This window comes from Pseudophryne corroboree, chromosome 11, assembly GCF_028390025.1.
Source record: "Pseudophryne corroboree isolate aPseCor3 chromosome 11, aPseCor3.hap2, whole genome shotgun sequence".
NCBI lineage: Eukaryota > Metazoa > Chordata > Amphibia > Anura > Myobatrachidae > Pseudophryne > Pseudophryne corroboree.
In genome coordinates, this window is record NC_086454.1 from 98,169,534 (window position 1) to 98,187,995 (window position 18,462).

The following is an 18,462-nucleotide window of genomic DNA, read 5'->3' on the forward strand; positions in this document are numbered from 1 at the left end:
ATTATATTGTATTTATATAATAGAGTGTAAAACCAGATATGTATGTAGTATTGGGACGGAACAAGTTTATTATATCATGCTTAGTGTCAAAACGGTCAGGAGAATGTGTGGATTAATTTGATAGCTATGGGTAAATTGTAGCACATTGCATCGATTAGTTATGACCAAATGTATGAATGTAAAGTCACATTCTACGAGAACAAAGGACTTCCTGAAAAAGCATGTGGGCAGAATCCCAGTGGTTAATCCCTGTACCTGCATCTTCAAACTGGACATTGCTTACATATGAACTGACCAACAACACACAATGAATGCAAAACCTCCCTCTCCTGGACCAATGGAAGGAGACCGGAACCAACAAACTGTTAGCTCCCACTGTTTGATATATGCAGTTTCTAAGATATAGTTAGTTAGTTGCTTGCTGAGACGAAGACATGGATGAAGGTCCTATGGGATAGGGTGATGTATACTGGCTGTAACTGCTGCTTATGTAACTATAACTCTGTACCACCTACTTAGGCATATATTTATGTTATACTGAATGACATACTGTACATATGTTATTTTGTATGCATAACTTTTTATATCAAATATATATATATTGAGTGTTTTTATCACTCTTTATTAGGGAAATAAAAGAAGCTTAATATTATTTATCCCATTGCCGGATCCTCATATATATTTTTTGGACATATGAAAGTATTATAGGTAAGTTCTATTACAATATCCAACTAATCATTTATTGTTTTAAACTAAAAACTGGGATGTTTATATTATTTTTATGGTTTTTTTTTTTTAATTAGGTAAATTAAATAAAAATTTGGACAAATTAATTACAAGCCTTTGGAAGATTAATATTAACCATCAGTGAGTATCTTTATCTGATTTGGGAGGAAATAAATAATTCTACTTATATATGTACAACATTATATATATATATCTTATTGTAGGATGGTCGCAAATAGGAAGATTCATTAAATACTACAAAACTATGGAAGTTAATTATACATAATAATTCTTAGTAAGTATTATGGTTCAAATTATTAAAAGAAAATAATAATATTTCTATTGTAATTATTATAATTTCAGTTTTTTCTATTTTCAAATAGGTAAAATATGGATTATAATTTTGTGAAAATACAGCTGTTTCAAACTAATTAATTGCCTTTTCATAAGTAAGTAATACCATATTTATTTACTGTGGAGTCATTCATCAAAACAGCCATCAGTAAATTAATTGTTATGAATTAATTTTAAATTTTTATTAATGTTGGTATCTAGATGGATAATTGCTTTAATAAATTAAGTCCGTACAATGCCAGCTAATTTTGACATTGATATTGTGAATTGATTTATTTATTTTTTTGTCAATTTTGTATTTGATAACCAGTTAAACAATTGTCTTATTTGACCAATAAATCAAATCATTACAATGTTAGCTAAATTGGACATAGATATATTTTTTGTGCATATTCTTCCTCATATATATATATATATATATATATATATATATTTTTTTTTTTATATATTTTAGTATTCCTCTTTGTTTCATATTTTTATTTATACTTGTTTTTTACTTTTTACTTACTTTTGATCACACCCTAAAGAAAACACTCCTGAAGAAGTCGACATACGACGAAACGCGTTGAGTGTAAAAATCTTTTATTGTTTGGAAAAGTTGTTATTCAATTTTTTGGCTGTAATGAACAATAACACATTGTAAAAGTGTACATCATTTTTTATCAGTATTGAAATTTATTTAAAGTTTAAAGGGTGTTTGTGTGATGTCATCCTCTTTTTGTCAGAAACCAATATAACCATATTAAATTGTATTATACATAAATATATTTATTTCAGTCATTAAGTGCGCTCCACAGAGATATACTATTTCTTGATATATACATATCTATCTATATAACAAACAAGGTGTGGCGGCACTCACTCAGGACTTAGCGAATGAAATTACGACTCCACAGACAAGCTGCTGATGTTAACGTTTCAGTTGTATTAACTTTCTTCAGAACAAGTCATACAATGCAAAAAGACATACCTTTATACCCTCACCTAAAACATGTGCACTCTGTTTCTGGCCACGGGTCGGGTCGGGGATAGATGACGTCACTGCTTCACTCGTGATGCTTGTGAACGCTCACCCCGCTGGACTCCCGGCTACCATAGAAACACATAAACAAAACAAAAGTTGTACATATCCTGTACAAAAAGAAGAAACCGCCACCTGCATTTTCATGACATATTGCTGCTGTAGTTGCATTATTAAACGCGCATATACGGGGTGTCATTTACAGCAAAGGACATAATACAGTACATATTGCTTATCCACAGAAAAAATGGAAACAATTATTCAATACATCCTAGTTAAAGCAAAAAGCAGTAATACAATTACAAGAAGCAATTCAGACTAAATAGTTCATTTAACCCTCTAGGTGCTATTGTGCTGAGTCTATTGATCCACCTGGCCTCTGTAGCAGTGCTTTGTTGCGATCTCCCCCTCTAATATTGTGGGGTTGTTGATCGATAATTTTGTATTTCAATGTGTTCAATTGGTGTTTATATACTTGGAAGTGCTTAGCTACAGGTTGAGACTGAGTTTCGCCTTCTAATGCTGAGCGTATGGCTGACCTGTGCATAGCCATACGCTCATGGAACTGGCGGTTGGTCTTGCCTACGTAAAATAAGCCACAGGGGCATCTGATGAAATAGATAACATGTGTGCTGGTACATGTAAGTATTTTACCAATTTTAATCTGTTTCCCCGAATGTGGATGTGCAAAACTTGAGCCTGTTTCTAAATAACTGCAAGTCGTGCATCCCATGCACTTATAGCAACCAGGTTTTTTGGATAGAAAATTTTGAATTGGAGCAGGTTTTATATTTGAAATATCGTTACGGACCAAGAGGTCCTTGATACTTTTGTTACGAGTGTAGCGAATGTTGAGCTAACATCTGTAAATCCTTATCAGAAGTAACTATCGGCCAGGTCTCCTATGAGATGTGGGATATATTTTTGGACATATGGCTGTACCGTTGTACAAACGGAATTTTTTTATTTCCAATAGATGATTTAGGTTTAAGTTTAAGAGTGTCAGCCCTCGGTGTGTCCAATACCCTATTTTTAGCAGCCATTAATTTATCCCATTTATATCCACGTTCTCTAAATTGTATAGCCATTTTATCTATTTCCATTGTGGTATTGACTATATTGTCAGAGATACGATGTATTCTGAGAAATTGTGAGAAAGGGAGACTGTATTTGCTAGCAGGTGGATGATAGCTGGCTGCGTGTAACAGGGTATTTTTATCTGTCGGTTTTGTGTACAAATTGGTGTGTAAGTGACCTTCACTGACAGATACTGTAACATCTAAAAAGTTGATGTGAGTGGTACTGCTTTGTGCTGTGAACTTAATGGTGGAATCTAACGTATTCACCACATCAACCAATTCGTTGAAATCCTGCACGACCCCTGCCAGATGAGAAACAGGTCATCTATATACCGTACAAAGAATTTAATTTTACTGGCTATATCTGGATTTGTGAAAAACAGATCTTTTTCTATTTCAAACATGAAACAATTTGCTAAGGATGGTGATACACAAGACCCCATAGCACACCCCTGCAGTTGTACATACCATTTGTTGTCAAATAATAAATAGTTCCTGGATAATGTCAATTCCAATAGTTCCAGAAAGAATGAAATATCTGGACCTACATACGCCAGGTTATTGGATAACAACCGACGAGCCGCCTCAATTCCTTTCGCGTGGGGAATGTTCGTATACAGGCTAACCACGTCTAAAGTACAAAGTATACAATCTGCTGTGAGGGCAGGCAATTGGTTCAATCTGTTGATGAACTCTGTAGTGTCCTTCAGGTGTGTTGGCTGGGCTTGAATCACTGGTTGAAAGAAACTGTCCAGATATTGCGAAACTTTGTAATAGATGGAATCCCGTGCCGCAATGATGGGCCGTCCTGGGGGTGCCACGGGGTCCTTGTGAATTTTGGGGATAGTGTATAGGACTGGAGCTCTTGTAACAATGGATGCTCTTGTAACAATGCTTCCGCAGTTTTTGATGGAATGATATTGTCCTGGACTGCCTGATGTAGAATGCCACGTAGCTCCTTATTAAACAACGTAGTCGGGTCCATGGCCACTTGTTTGTAGACAGTGTCATCAGATAATTGCCTATATATTTCAGTCCTATATTGCTGCATGTCCTGCACCACTACTCCTCCGCCTTTGTCGGCTGGACGAATTACAATAGACGGATCTTGTCTTAGTGTGTTAATTGCTGCTCTTTCCCCCTGGGTCAAGTTATTGTGTGGTCGACCACATACTTTTACTTTTTGTAGTACTCTCGTATCCAAGGTGCGTGCAAAGCATTTAAGGGCAGTGTTGTTAGTGTGTGGATCAAAAGTGGATGATTTTTTTAATTTGGTAATAGGCAGATCGGGCTCCTCTCGTGATGGATGGTTGGCAAAATGTTCCCGCAGACGTAGTTTCCTGTTCAATTGGTAAGAGTCCACTTTCCATTGGAACTCGTCAAATCCTCTAGAAGGGATAAATGTAAGGCCTTTGTTGAGAACAGCCATTTCGTCTGTTGTCAGCGGCCGATTGGTTAAATTGAAATCTACGATTTTTGTTTGGTTTTTGACGCTTTTTTTGTAGTTTTTTTTGAAGATTCTGGTGTGTTGCTGGCCGCGGCGGGTGGATCTTCCTTGTGGGCAGCGCGCTTTGCGCGGGTATTTACCCCTAAAGGGGGTTTTCCCTCTTGTGTGCCCCCGGAATATTCCCCCTCACTTTGAGAAGTGTAACCCCCACTGGAGGAATCTAAGCCGCCTCATTGTCTAACGTGGGATCGTGGATACCGTCTAAATTGAGGTTTGCCCTCTGGGTTGTTCACCCACAAATAGACGCGACCCTCCTGATAGTCTTTTTGTACCAGTTCAAGTTTGTGTTTTTTAAACTGGATCAATTCTTGCTTATATTTGTCGACCTGTGTCGACAGTTTCTCCATCCAGTTATTATCTGTATCTGAACGGAGGGTTGCGATGTGTTGTTCCTCAAAACCAGAAATCGACTCCTTCAGTAGGTTCATTTCTCTAGTTACCTCCTCGATGACCAAAAGGATTAGGTCGAAACTGCATTTATTCAATATGCCAACCCATTTGCGGCAAAACTCCACATTGTACTTGCCTAGGGTTGTCATATTCCGTACACGGAATCCTCGAGGAATTTGTTTCTGTCGGTGATAATCCGATAACGTTGCTCCGTGCATATAAAAATCAAAATGTTTCTTTTTCATTCTGAGAAGTTTATTGAAGAGTTGTTCATTGCTGTCAGTACCACTAATGGTCACCGAGTCTGCCTTGAATCTGATTGATTCAGCGTCCGCATCAGAAAACGACCAGGTTTCAATGGATGTAATGTCAATGTTTCTATATCCACTGTGTTCTAGCTCCGGGTAATACAAAGAACTGTGACTCGGCACTCAATCCCTCTCACCAGTATGCCCGGGTGCCCTCCTGTGACCCAATGGTCTATGTAACAAACAAGGTGTGGCAGCACTCACTCAGGACTTAGCGAATGAAATTACGACTCCACAGACAAGCTGCTGATGTTAACGTTTCAGTTGTGCCGCCACACCTTGTTCCCGCATCTGACCGCAGCACTCCTTCCGGCGTCCCCTTCCCGGCACTATGAGAGAGACGTCATGACATCTCTCCCATAGCCTACACTGACAGAGCCGGAAGCCGGAGCTCAGTAGTGAGCTCCTGCCTCCGGCTGCCCGCTGTGGGGAGAGAGCCGGGCGCCCGCTGGTAACACAAACTCAGCGGGCGCCCAGCATCTTCCAGCGGCACCGGCACACATCGGTTTAGGTGAGCCGGAGGAGGCGGAACCGCATTCCGTCTCCAAGTGGAACTGACGGAACGCAGTTCCGCCCCATTTTGGCTCACTTTAACCGCTGCCTATACATACACACGCTGACTCACCAACATACACTCTGACACCTATACATACACAGAGACGGAACGGGGGAGGGAAGAGGCATGAAAAACGCAGGCCAAGTACAGGAAGCACAAATGCGGCTCACGCAGACACAGGTCTCAGGATATGTGTTTGCAGATTTTTATTACATCAGTAGAATCCTCCCAGAAACACTGCTTTTCTGCAAAAGTGCAAATGGAGGGTGCAAAACTTTGTTACTTTAAAAGTAGGACTGAAACTGAGTATCTGGCATATGTAACTAGTCAGAAAACCCTAGACCTTTTATGTGGAGGTAAATATTGTGTTCCTACCTGTAAAGTGGGGCAAACACCCATAAATTCCCCTTCTGCTCCCCACTAACTAATTTATTTATGTATTTATTTACTTATTTATTTAGTCTATGGGCCTAATTCATGTATGTAGGCAAATGCACTTAAAGCTGTGACTGTGTACATAGCGCATGTAGGAATATATGCAAATGCCGCAGCCGCCTGTATGTGTATTGAGACGCCCAGTAACGGCTGTGCGAGTCCCAGTGGCTGTGTACAAAGCCGCAGGGTCCGACGCAGATCAGTGTATGGAAGTTGTGAGTGGCCCTGTGATCGCGCAGCCGGCCTGCAGGACGGAAGATGCCGGAGCCACTGCAGCTGCATATGGGATTGCAATCACAGGCTGAGACATCCCCTGCATTCTCCCACCTCTCCCCATCATAAGACCATTGCAACACATGTGCAGTGTGACTTAAACCTATGCGCAGACCGCTGATTATCGCTCCACTGCAAAAAATCTGTTTTTCGTACATATCTCTGAATCAGACTCTGTGTTCTGGATTGGCCGTCTGGCACTTCTGGTAAATGCCAGCAAGGCTGGGGGCCTTACCTATCCTCCAGAAGTAGTGGTGGGGGGTTGTATCAGCGGCAGCTTTGATGTCCCGCGGGTGGTAGAGGGTGTTCTATCTTCCGCTCAGCATGTAGGTCCTGGAGCAGTAATTTCTGCTAATTACTCCTTTACTGCACAGATGATGGGAGATGGGGCAGGAGGGAGAACACTAAACTGTAGAAGGGGCCATTGGGCTGAATGAAGGGGCCCCGGTACATGACTTCCACAGTGGTAGGGGATGTTTAGTACGCAGGGGAGAAGTGGATAGTGGTGTGGGCTTAATATTTATCATTTTCCGGTGGGAGGGCAGCTTGCTTGACTGCAGATACCTCCAGTTCCTGAAAACAGATTTCTTAGCTTTCAATGGGATAAAAAACTAGACAGTCCCACCTTTCAGGAGGTACTGAGGACTTGGAAATCAGAGTTCAGGAGCCAGAGCAATCAACCGCCGAAAATATAAAACTCCATATTAGGCGTGTGGAGCTGGAGCAGGGACCAGGTTCTGGAAGGCTGATATCTCTGGTTCTGGGCATAGTAGAGACAAGCTGCCGGTGTCCACCAAAAGGGAAGAGAATACCCTCAGAAAAAGTCTAAGACAGACAGAACTCGAGATATCTGGCTAGGAAGAGCAATTAACAGGCTCGGATGAGAACCATTGCTTTAAGGTCGGATATCTCCAAGTTCCCCAGGGCCGATTTTCTAAATCTGGTACCCCTGGATAAAGGGAAACCTCAGCTATCAGCCTAGGGTTCTTATACTCCTGGGGCCCTTGGGCAAGTGCCTATTGAGCCCATACGAAAAGACAGCCCTGTTACCATTGGGAGTACTGCATCGGCCGCCAATGCAGAATGAAAACACAGGGAAAATGGCGTGGTGGCCATTTACCTGGAGGTTTGTGCATGTTTTTCAGGCTCCCTCCGGCACTTCAATCCTTCATCCCACTACAGCTAATGTTTGGGAAGCAGAGATTATGGCATCATTTACACTTTCAGTATTCATACTGACATGGATACCCAGTTGAAATAACGACTGCTAACCTCTTTTTTCACTGTGCAATCGATCTTCCCTTCCTTTAATGTTCTCTTTTGAAATAGCGCTATTGTGCTAATGGTCTGCTGTCTCTCCCCATTGTCTCAGAACAAACCCATACTTCCCAACTGTCCCGATTTCAGCGGGACAGTCCCGCTATTCGGACATTGTCCCGCTGTTCCTCCCGCGGGACACGGGGGGGCAGTTGGAGGAGGCTTTGATCACCCGCTGCTCTGCTCTGCAAAGCAGCCGGTGATCACTGAATAGATGCTGTGCGCACGCGCACGGCATCTATTCAATGCTGGGAGGGGAGCAGGGGGCTGCCCAGCTGGGAGGGGAGCACTGGGCACGCCCCCAAAATGGTGAAAACGGGTCAGTGGCGCTTGACCATGCCCACTCGACGGAAGCCACACCTATTCCTCAACAAGCCACGCCCTCTTTTCGGGTCGCACGCGGCTTCGCCGCACAGGGGTCCCTCTCCCTGCCCCTTTAAAGTTGGGAGGTATACAAATCTCATCTGACTATGAGTGTGACTTGCTACATCGCAGAGTGCCTTTAACCATTGTAGCTCTAGGGCGCAGGTATCCGTGCCTCAGCACAAAAAAAGATATGCCCCTAGTCCCTACGAGGCCCCTATGCTTTGGCCTAGTCAGCCTTATGGAGCACAGGCACCTTGTTCCCGGAGTCCTGCACATGCACAGTAGACTCTGACAAAAAGCCAGGGTCTACTGCGCTGACAGATAGAAGGGGGCCCGCACAGAGCTTGCATTCGGGCCCTCACCTCTCTTAAACTGCCTAAACAACAATTATTATTTGAAACTCTTGTATTCTGTCAATCATGGCACTTCTGTTGTTGAATGCTGGGGTTCATTCCCTGGGGACTATCCAAATGGGTACCAGTAAAGAGACCGGTATAACTATTATTCTGCTAATAAGGGGGATTCAGGATTTGTATAACATAATGGAAAGTCCATTTAGTTAATTCACAAATGTATAAATATTCCTGATTAACCTAATCCACTGAGTATGAAAAAACAAAAACAGAAACCTAAAATCTGCTATCAACATAAAAATCATTCATACAGAATAAATACACCATGAAGTAATGACAAAAAGTATCCCGACAAGCAGGATTTTCTTGTACATTTTTATTAGAATTGCAACAAAACAAGATTCTTCTGCTGAAATAGATATGGGGTAAATTTTATAAACGGCAGCTTTTGCAAGTTGTTGATTCTCTGTGATTTTGACTTCCAGATTTAAAACAGCAATAATATGAAATGCATAACCAGCCAGGAGTGTTTTACATTGAATATTATTGCTGTTTTAATTTTGGGGTCAAAGGCGCAGAGAATTGTTGGTTTACAAAGCTGCCATTTAGTAATGGCACTAGCCCATAGCCGTATGCTTCAGACATGTATCCATGTAGGAAAGTACTGTCCAAACCGAGTAAGTGGATATAGCAGACCTAGGGACTAATTCAGACCTGATCGCAGCAGCAAAATTGTTCTCTAATCGGCAAAATCATGTGCAGTGCAGGTGGGGCAGATGTAACATGTGCAGAGAGAGTTAAATTTGGGTGGGGTGTGTTTAAACTGAAATCGAAATTGCAGTGCAAAAATAAAGCAGCCAGTATCTACCCTGCACAGAAACAAAATAACCCACCCAAATCTAACTCTATCTGCACATGTTATATCTGCCCCCCCCCCCCCCCCCCCCCCCCCCTGCAGTGCACATGGGAGGTAATTCAGAACTGATTGTAGCAGCAAATTTGTTAGCAGTTGGGCAAAACCATAGGGGTAATTCCAAGTTGATCGCAGCAGGAATTTTGTTAGCAGTTGAGCAAAACCATGGGGGTCATTCCGAGTTGTTCGCTCGTTGCCGATTTTCGCTATATTGCGATTAGTCGCTTACTGCGCATGCGCAAGGTTCGCAGAGCGCATGCGCTTAGTTATTTTACACAAAAGTTAGGTATTTTACTCACGGCATAACGAGGATTTTTCATCGTTCTGGTGATCGTAGTGTGATTGACAGGAAGTGGGTGTTTCTGGGCGGAAACTGCCCGTTTTCTGGGAGTGTGCGAAAAAACGCTGGCATTTCTGGGTAAAACGCAGGAGTGTCTGGGCGAACGCTGGGTGTGTATGTGACGTCAAACCAGGAACGAAACTGACTGAACTGATCGCAATGGCTGAGTAAGTCTCGAGCTACTCAGAAACTGCTAAGAAATTTCTATTCGCAATTCTGCTAATCTTTCGATCGCAATTCTGCTAAGCTAAGATACACTCCCAGAGGGCGGCGGCTTAGCGTGTGCAATGCTGCTAAAAGCAGCTAGCGAGCGAACAACTCGGAATAAGGGCCCATGGCCCTCATTCCGAGTTGTTCGCTCGCAAGCTGCTTTTAGCAGCTTTGCACACGCTAAGCCGCCGCCTACTGGGAGTGAATCTTAGCTTATCAAAATTGCGACCGATAGATTCGCAATATTGCGAAAATACTTCTCTGTGCAGTTTCTGAGTAGCTCGAGACTTACTCTGCCAGTGCGATCAGTTCAGTGCTTGTCGTTCCTGGTTTGACGTCACAAACACACCCAGCGTTCGCCCAGACACTCCTCCGTTTCTCCAGCCACTCCCGCGTTTTTCCCAGAAACGGTAGAGTTTTTTCAAACACTCCCATAAAACGGCCAGTTTCCGCCCAGAAACACCCACTTCCTGTCAATCACATTATGATCACCAGAACGAAGAAAAAACCTCGTAATGCCGTGAGTAAAATACCTAACTGCATAGCAAATTTACTTGGCGCAGTCGCAGTGCGAACATTGCGCATGCGCAGTTAGCGGAAAATCGCTGCGATGCGAAGAAAATTACAGAGCGAACAACTCGGAATGACCACCCATGTGCACTGCAGGGGGGGCAGATATAACATGTGCAGAGAGAGTTAGATTTGGGTGTGGTGTGTTCAATCTGCAATCTAAATTGCAGTGTAAAAATAAAGAAGCCAGTATTTTCCCTGCACAGAAACAAAATAACCCACCCAAATCTAACTCTCTCTGCACATGTTATATCTGCCTCCCCTGCAGTGCACATGGTTTTGCCCAACTGCTAACAAAGGGGGTAATTCCAAGTTGATCGCAGCAGGAATTTTGTTAGCAATTGGGCAAAACCATGTGCACTGCAGGGGGGGGGGGGGGGGGGCAGATATAACATGTGCAGAGAGAGTTAGAATTGGGTGTGGTGTGTTCAATCTGCAATCTAAATTGCAGTGTAAAAATAAAGCAGCCAGTATTTACTAGAGATGTGCACTTGAAATTTTTCGGGTTTTGTGTTTTGGTTTTGGGTTCGGTCCCGCGGCCGTGTTTTGGGTTCGACCGCGTTTTGGCAAAACCTTACCGAATTTTTTTTGTCGGATTCGGGTGTGTTTTGGATTTGGGTGTTTTTTTCAAAAAACACTAAAAAACAGCTTAAATCATAGAATTTGGGGGTCATTTTGATCCCAAAGTATTATTAACCTCAAAAACCATAATTTCCACTCATTTTCAGTCTATTCTGAATACCTCACACCTCACAATATTATTTTTAGTCCTAAAATTTGCACCGAGGTAGCTGTGTGAGTAAGCTAAGCGACCCTAGTGGCCGACACAAACACCTGGCCCATCTAGGAGTGGCACTGCAGTGTCACGCAGGATGGCCCTTCCAAAAAACACTCCCCAAACAGCACATGACGCAAAGAAAAAAAGAGGCGCAATGAGGTAGCTGTGTGAGTAAGATAAGCGACCCTAGTGGCCGACACAAACACCGGGCCCATCTAGGAGTGGCACTGCAGTGTCACGCAGGATGGCCCTTCCAAAAAACACTCCCCAAACAGCACATGACGCAAAGAAAAAAAGAGGCGCAATGAGGTAGCTGTGTGAGTAAGATAAGCGACCCTAGTGGCCGACACAAACACCGGGCCCATCTAGGAGTGGCACTGCAGTGTCACGCAGGATGGCCCTTCCAAAAAACACTCCCCAAACAGCACATGACGCAAAGAAAAAAAGAGGCGCAATGAGGTAGCTGTGTGAGTAAGATAAGCGACCCTAGTGGCCGACACAAACACCTGGCCCATCTAGGAGTGGCACTGCAGTGTCACGCAGGATGGCCCTTCCAAAAAACACTCCCCAAACAGCACATGACGCAAAGAAAAAAAGAGGCGCAATGATTTTACATGCTCTGTACTATGACATTGGGCATCGGCCTTGGCAGACGACGTTGCTGGCATTTCATCGTCTCGGCCATGACTAGTGGCAGCAGCTTCAGCACGAGGTGGAAGTGGATCTTGATCTTTCCCTAATTTTGGAACCTCAACATTTTTGTTCTCCATATTTTAATAGGCACAACTAAAAGGCACCTCAGGTAAACAATGGAGATGGATGGATACTAGTATACTTATGGATGGACGAGCGACTGCCGACACAGAGGTAGCTACAGCCGTGGACTACCGTACTGTGTCTGCTGCTAATATAGACTGGATGATAATGAGATGAAATCAATATATATATATATAATATCACTAGTACTGCAGCCGGACAGGTATATATATTTATTATGTAATGACTGATGACGGACCTGCTGGACACTGTCAGCTCAGCAGCACCGCAGACTGCTACAGTAAGCTACTATAGTAGTATGTATAAAGAAGAAAAAAAAAAAAAAACCACGGGTAGGTGGTATACAATTATGGATGGACGAGCGACTGCCGACACAGAGGTAGCTACAGCCGTGGACTACCGTACTGTGTCTGCTGCTAATATAGACTGGATGATAATGAGATGAAATCAATATATATATATATAATATCACACTAGTACTGCAGCCGGACAGGTAGATATATTTATTATGTAATGACTGATGACGGACCTGCTGGACACTGTCAGCTCAGCAGCACCGCAGACTGCTACAGTAAGCTACTATAGTAGTATGTATAAAGAAGAAAGAAAAAAAAAAAACCACGGGTAGGTGGTATACAATTATGGATGGACGAGCGACTGCCGACACAGAGGTAGCTACAGCCGTGGACTCCCGTACTGTGTCTGCTGCTAATATAGACTGGATGATAATGAGATGAAATCAATATATATATATATATATATAATATCACACTAGTACTGCAGCCGGACAGGTAGATATATTTATTATGTAATGACTGATGACGGACCTGCTGGACACTGTCAGCTCAGCAGCACCGCAGACTGCTACAGTAAGCTACTTTAGTAGTATGTATAAAGAAGAAAGAAAAAAAAAAAACCACGGGTAGGTGGTATACAATTATGGATGGACGAGCGACTGCCGACACAGAGGTAGCTACAGCCGTGGACTACCGTACTGTGTCTGCTGCTAATATAGACTGGATGATAATGAGATGAAATCAATATATATATATATATAATATCACACTAGTACTGCAGCCGGACAGGTAGATATATTTATTATGTAATGACTGATGACGGACCTGCTGGACACTGTCAGCTCAGCAGCACCGCAGACTGCTACAGTAAGCTACTATAGTAGTATGTATAAAGAAGAAAGAAAAAAAAAACCACGGGTAGGTGGTATACAATTATGGATGGACGAGCGACTGCCGACACAGAGGTAGCTATAGCCGTGGACTACCGTACTGTGTCTGCTGCTAATATAGACTGGATGATAATGAGATTAAATCAATATATATATATATAATATCACACTAGTACTGCAGCCGGACAGGTAGATATATTTATTATGTAATGACTGATGACGGACCTGCTGGACACTGTCAGCTCAGCAGCACCGCAGACTGCTACAGTAAGCTACTATAGTAGTATGTATAAAGAAGAAAGAAAAAAAAAACCACGGGTAGGTGGTATACAATTATGGATGGACGAGTGACTGCCGACACAGAGGTAGCTACAGCCGTGGACTACCGTACTGTGTCTGCTGCTAATATAGACTGGATGATAATGAGATGAAATCAATATATATATATATATAATATCACTAGTACTGCAGCCGGACAGGTATATATATTTATTATGTAATGACTGATGACGGACCTGCTGGACACTGTCAGCTCAGCAGCACCGCAGACTGCTACAGTAAGCTACTATAGTAGTATGTATAAAGAAGAAGAAAGAAAAAAAAAACGGGTAGGTGGTATACAATATTATATATATATTATATACAATTATATATATATATATATATATATATTAAACTGGTGGTGATTATTAAACTGGTGGTCAGGTCACTGGTCACACTATCAGCAACTTGCAAGTAGTACTCCTAAGCAGACAATCACAATATATATTATACTGGTGGTCAGTGTGGTCACAATGGCAGTGTGGCACTCTGGCAGCAAAAGTGTGCACTGTACGTTATATGTACTCCTGAGTCCTGCTCTCAGACTCTAACTGCTCCCCACTGTCAGTGTCTCCCCCACAAGTCAGATATACATTATACAGTCACACTATCTATCTATCACTTCAGCAAGTAGTAGTACTCCTCCTAATGCTCCCCAAAATTACTACTGTGTCTCTCTCTACTCTAGTCTCACTCTCTTCTCTATAAACGGAGAGGACGCCAGCCACGTCCTCTCCCTATGAATCTCAATCCACGTGTGAAAATGGCGGCGACGCGCGGCTCCTTATATAGAATCCGAGTCTCGCGATAGAATCCGAGCCTAGCGAGAATCCGACAGCGGGATGATGACGTTCGGGCGCGCTCGGGTTAACCGAGCAAGGCGGGAAGATCCGAGTCGCTCGGCCCCGTGTAAAAAAAAATGAAGTTCGGGCGGGTTCGGATTCCGAGGAACCGAACCCGCTCATCTCTAGTATTTACCCTGCACAGAAACAAAATAACCCACTCAAATCTTACTCTCTCTGCACATGTTATATCTGCCTCCCCTGCGGTGCACATGGTTTTGCCCAACTGCTAACAAAATTCCTGCTGCGATCAACTTGGAATTACCCCCAAAATTCCTACTGCGATCAACTTGGAATTACCCCCCATGTGCACTGCAGGGTGGGCAGATATAACATGTGCAGAGAGAGTTAGATTTGGGTTGGGTGTGTTCAAATTACAGATGAGCGGGTTCGGTACTCAGAGAACTGAACCCTACTGAACTTCATGTCCCGAGCCCGGATCCGAGCCCAGCTCGGGACTTCCCGCCAGACTTGGAAACCAGAACGAGGCCAAACGTCATCATCTCGCTGTCGGATTCTCGCGGATTTTGGCGTTGCCGCCATTTTCACTCCGGAATTGGAGAGTGTAGCGAGAGGACGTGTCTCCGTCCTCAGTGTCTGTGCGGGTGGGAAAGTGGGGTGGCGATTCCAGTGCTGTCCTGTGCTGCTCAGTCCAGTGTAGTGTCTTATGCTGCATCAGTCCAGTCACAGTGGTGGTGTCCTCTGCTGCCATATGTCCAGTGTAGCTGTATAAGTCCAGTGCTGTGTTGTCCTGCATCAGTACAGTGGTAGTGTCTTGTGCTGCAACAGTCCAGTCACAGTGGTGGTGTCCTCTGCTGCCATATGTCCAGTGCTGCTGTATAAGTCCAGTCCATTGCAGTGGTGCTGTATTGTCCTGCATCAGTCCAGTGGTGGTGTCCCTGTGCTGCTGTATAAGTCCAGTGGTACTGCCGTATATGTCCAGTGATACTGCCATATATGTCCAGTGATACTGCCGTATAAATCCAGTCCAGTGGTACTGCTATATATGTCCAGTGATACTGCCGTATATGTCCAGTGGTACTGCCATATAAATCCAGTGATACTGCCGTATATGTCCAGTGGTCCTGCTGTATAAATCCAGTGGTACTGCTGTATAAATCCAGTCCAGTGATCAGTGGCGTCATGAGGCGGGTGCGGGGGGTGCGGCCCGCACCCGGGTGTCACCCTTCAGTGGGGTGACAGCAAACAAGAGCCTCACACCTGTCGCATTCCTACCATTACACTGACAATGTGTCAGAAAGCACGGACCCAGCCGCGGCGCACATGCACCTGCTCGGAGGGGGAGGGGGGGGGGGGGTTGCACGATCATAACTGTGCCGCGGCGTCCTCTTGTTATGATCGCATCCCCCTGCTGACTCAAATCGCTGCCTGAATACCGCCGCCGGGTCCGTACTGGCGGTTCCTGACAGTCTCCTCAGCCAGGATGCCGGTCGCTGTACGTCACTCCTCATGACGTCATCTTGCGCGCCGGCACCGCTTGCAGCTTGCCATTCTCCTCACTGCCGCCGGCCACGTTCTGCACACCGCAGCCCACTTCCTCCGCTGCCTAGGGCCGCCTACTACACCCCCCTCCGCTGCTCAGGTACTTACCCTGCTTCCCTATGTCCCTGTCACTGCTGTCACTCACTTTCCCTGCTGTCACTGTACCTCTGTCACTATACTTCAGTCACTGTCCCTGCTGTCACTGTCCCTGCTGTCACTATACCTCTCACTGTCCCTGCTGTCACGGTCCCTGCTGTCACTATACCTCTGTCACTGTCCCTGCTGTCACCGCTGTCACTGTCCCTCTGTCACTGCACCTCTGTCACTGTCCCTGCTGTCAGTATACCTCTGTCACTGTCCCTGCTGTCACTATACCTCTCACTGTCCCTGCTGTCACTATACCTCTGTCACTGTCCCTGCTGTCACTATACCTCTGTCACTGTCCCTGCTGTCACGGTCCCTGCTGTCACTATACCTCTGTCACTGGCCCTGCTGTCACTATACCTCTGTCACTGTCCCTGCTGTCACGGTCCCTGCTGTCACTATACCTCTGTCACTGTCCCTGCTGTCACCGCTGTCACTGTCCCTCTGTCACTGCACCTCTGTCACTGTCCCTGCTGTCAGTATACCTCTGTCACTGTCCCTGCTGTCACTATACCTCTGTCACTGTCCCTGCTGTCACCGCTGTCACTGTCCCTCTGTCACTGTCCCTGCTGTCACTATACCTCTGTCACTGTCCCTGCTGTCACTATACCTCTGTCACTGTCCCTGCTGTCACCGCTGTCACTGTCCCTCTGTCACTGCACCTCTGTCACTGTCCCTGCTGTCAGTATACCTCTGTCACTGTCCCTGCTGTCACTATACCTCTGTCACTGTCCCTGCTGTCACCGCTGTCACTGTCCCTCTGTCACTGCACCTCTGTCACTGTCCCTGCTGTCAGTATACCTCTGTCACTGTCCCTGCTGTCACTATACCTCTGTCACTGCTGTCACCGCTGTCACTGTCCCTCTGTCACTGCACCTCTGTCACTGTCCCTGCTGTCACTGTCCCTCTGTCACTGTCCCTCTGTCACTGTCCCTGCTGTCACTCTCCCTGTCCCTGAATTTTGGATAATACTGTGTGCTTTAATGTGAATTTTGGCTCAGTCAGTGTGCTACAATGTTAGTTTCGGCTCATTCAGTGTGCTACAATGTGAATTTCGGATCATTCAGTGTGTTACAATGTGAATTTCGGCTCATTCAGAGTGCTACAATGTGAATTTCGGATCATTCAGTGTGTTACAATGTGAATGTCAGCTCATTCAGTGTGCTACAATGTGAGTTTCGGCTCATTCAGTGTGCTACAATGTGAATGTCGGCTCATTCAGTGTGCTATAATGTGAATTTTGGATCATTCAGTGTGCTACAATGTGAATTTCGGCTCATTCAGTGTGCTACAATGTGAGTTTCGGCTCATTCAGTGTGCAACAATGTGAGTTTCGGCTCATTCAGTGTGCTATAATGTGAGTTTCGGCTCATTCAGTGTGCTATAATGTGAATTTCGGCTCATTCAGAGTGTTACAATGTGAATTTCGGCTCATTCAGTGTGCTATAATGTGAATTTCGGCTCATTCAGTGTGCTACAATGTGAATTTCGGATCATTCAGTGTGTTACAATGTGAATTTCGGCTCATTCAGAGTGCTACAATGTGAATTTCGGATCATTCAGTGTGCTATAATGTGAATTTTGGATCATTCTGTGTTCTATGATGTGAATTTCGGCTCATTCAGTGTGCTACAATATGAATTTCGGATCATTCAGTGTGTTACAATGTGAATTTCGGCTCATTCAGAGTGCTACAATGTGAATTTCGGATCATTCAGTGTGCTATAATGTGAATTTTGGATCATTCTGTGTTCTATGATGTGAATTTCGGCTCATTCAGTGTGCTACAATATGAATTTCGGATCATTCAGTGTGCTATAATGTGAATTTCGGCTCATTCAGTGTGCTATTATGTGAATTTCGGATCAATCTGTGTTCTATGATGTGAATTTCGGCTCATTCTGTGTTGTATAATGTGAATTTCGGCTCATACTCAATTATGGACATTATTCTGGTTGCATTTAATTTTAGCAATAAAATTGCTAAAATGCGCCACGCTGACAGTGAGCATGCAATCAAAGTGCGGTCGCATCCCTGAGGGACTGCACTTTCATTGGGGGCCGGCGTAGCAGGGTGTGGTTGGGAAAGGGGATCAGAGCTTTTTTGGGGCGGCTATGTGACATCACACGCACCCACTGCAACCCGAAAAATGGCGGTGCATTGCCTGCATACGCAGCCTAGCTACGTCTGCAG

General features: G+C 44.3%; 1 long non-coding RNA gene across 2 annotated transcripts; it reads left to right on the top strand.

The window, feature by feature from the left end:
- The first annotated feature begins 626 nt into the window (after positions 1–626).
- On the top strand, positions 627–1,745 carry LOC134969972 (uncharacterized). 2 transcript variants are annotated; one of them, XR_010189593.1, is made up of 5 exons: positions 627–708; positions 804–867; positions 951–1,021; positions 1,110–1,175; positions 1,608–1,745. It is a non-coding gene; the product is annotated as an uncharacterized LOC134969972 (long non-coding RNA). The 2 variants fall into 2 exon arrangements; XR_010189594.1 differs by lacking the exon at positions 951–1,021.
- The last annotated feature ends 16,717 nt before the right edge of the window (positions 1,746–18,462 follow it).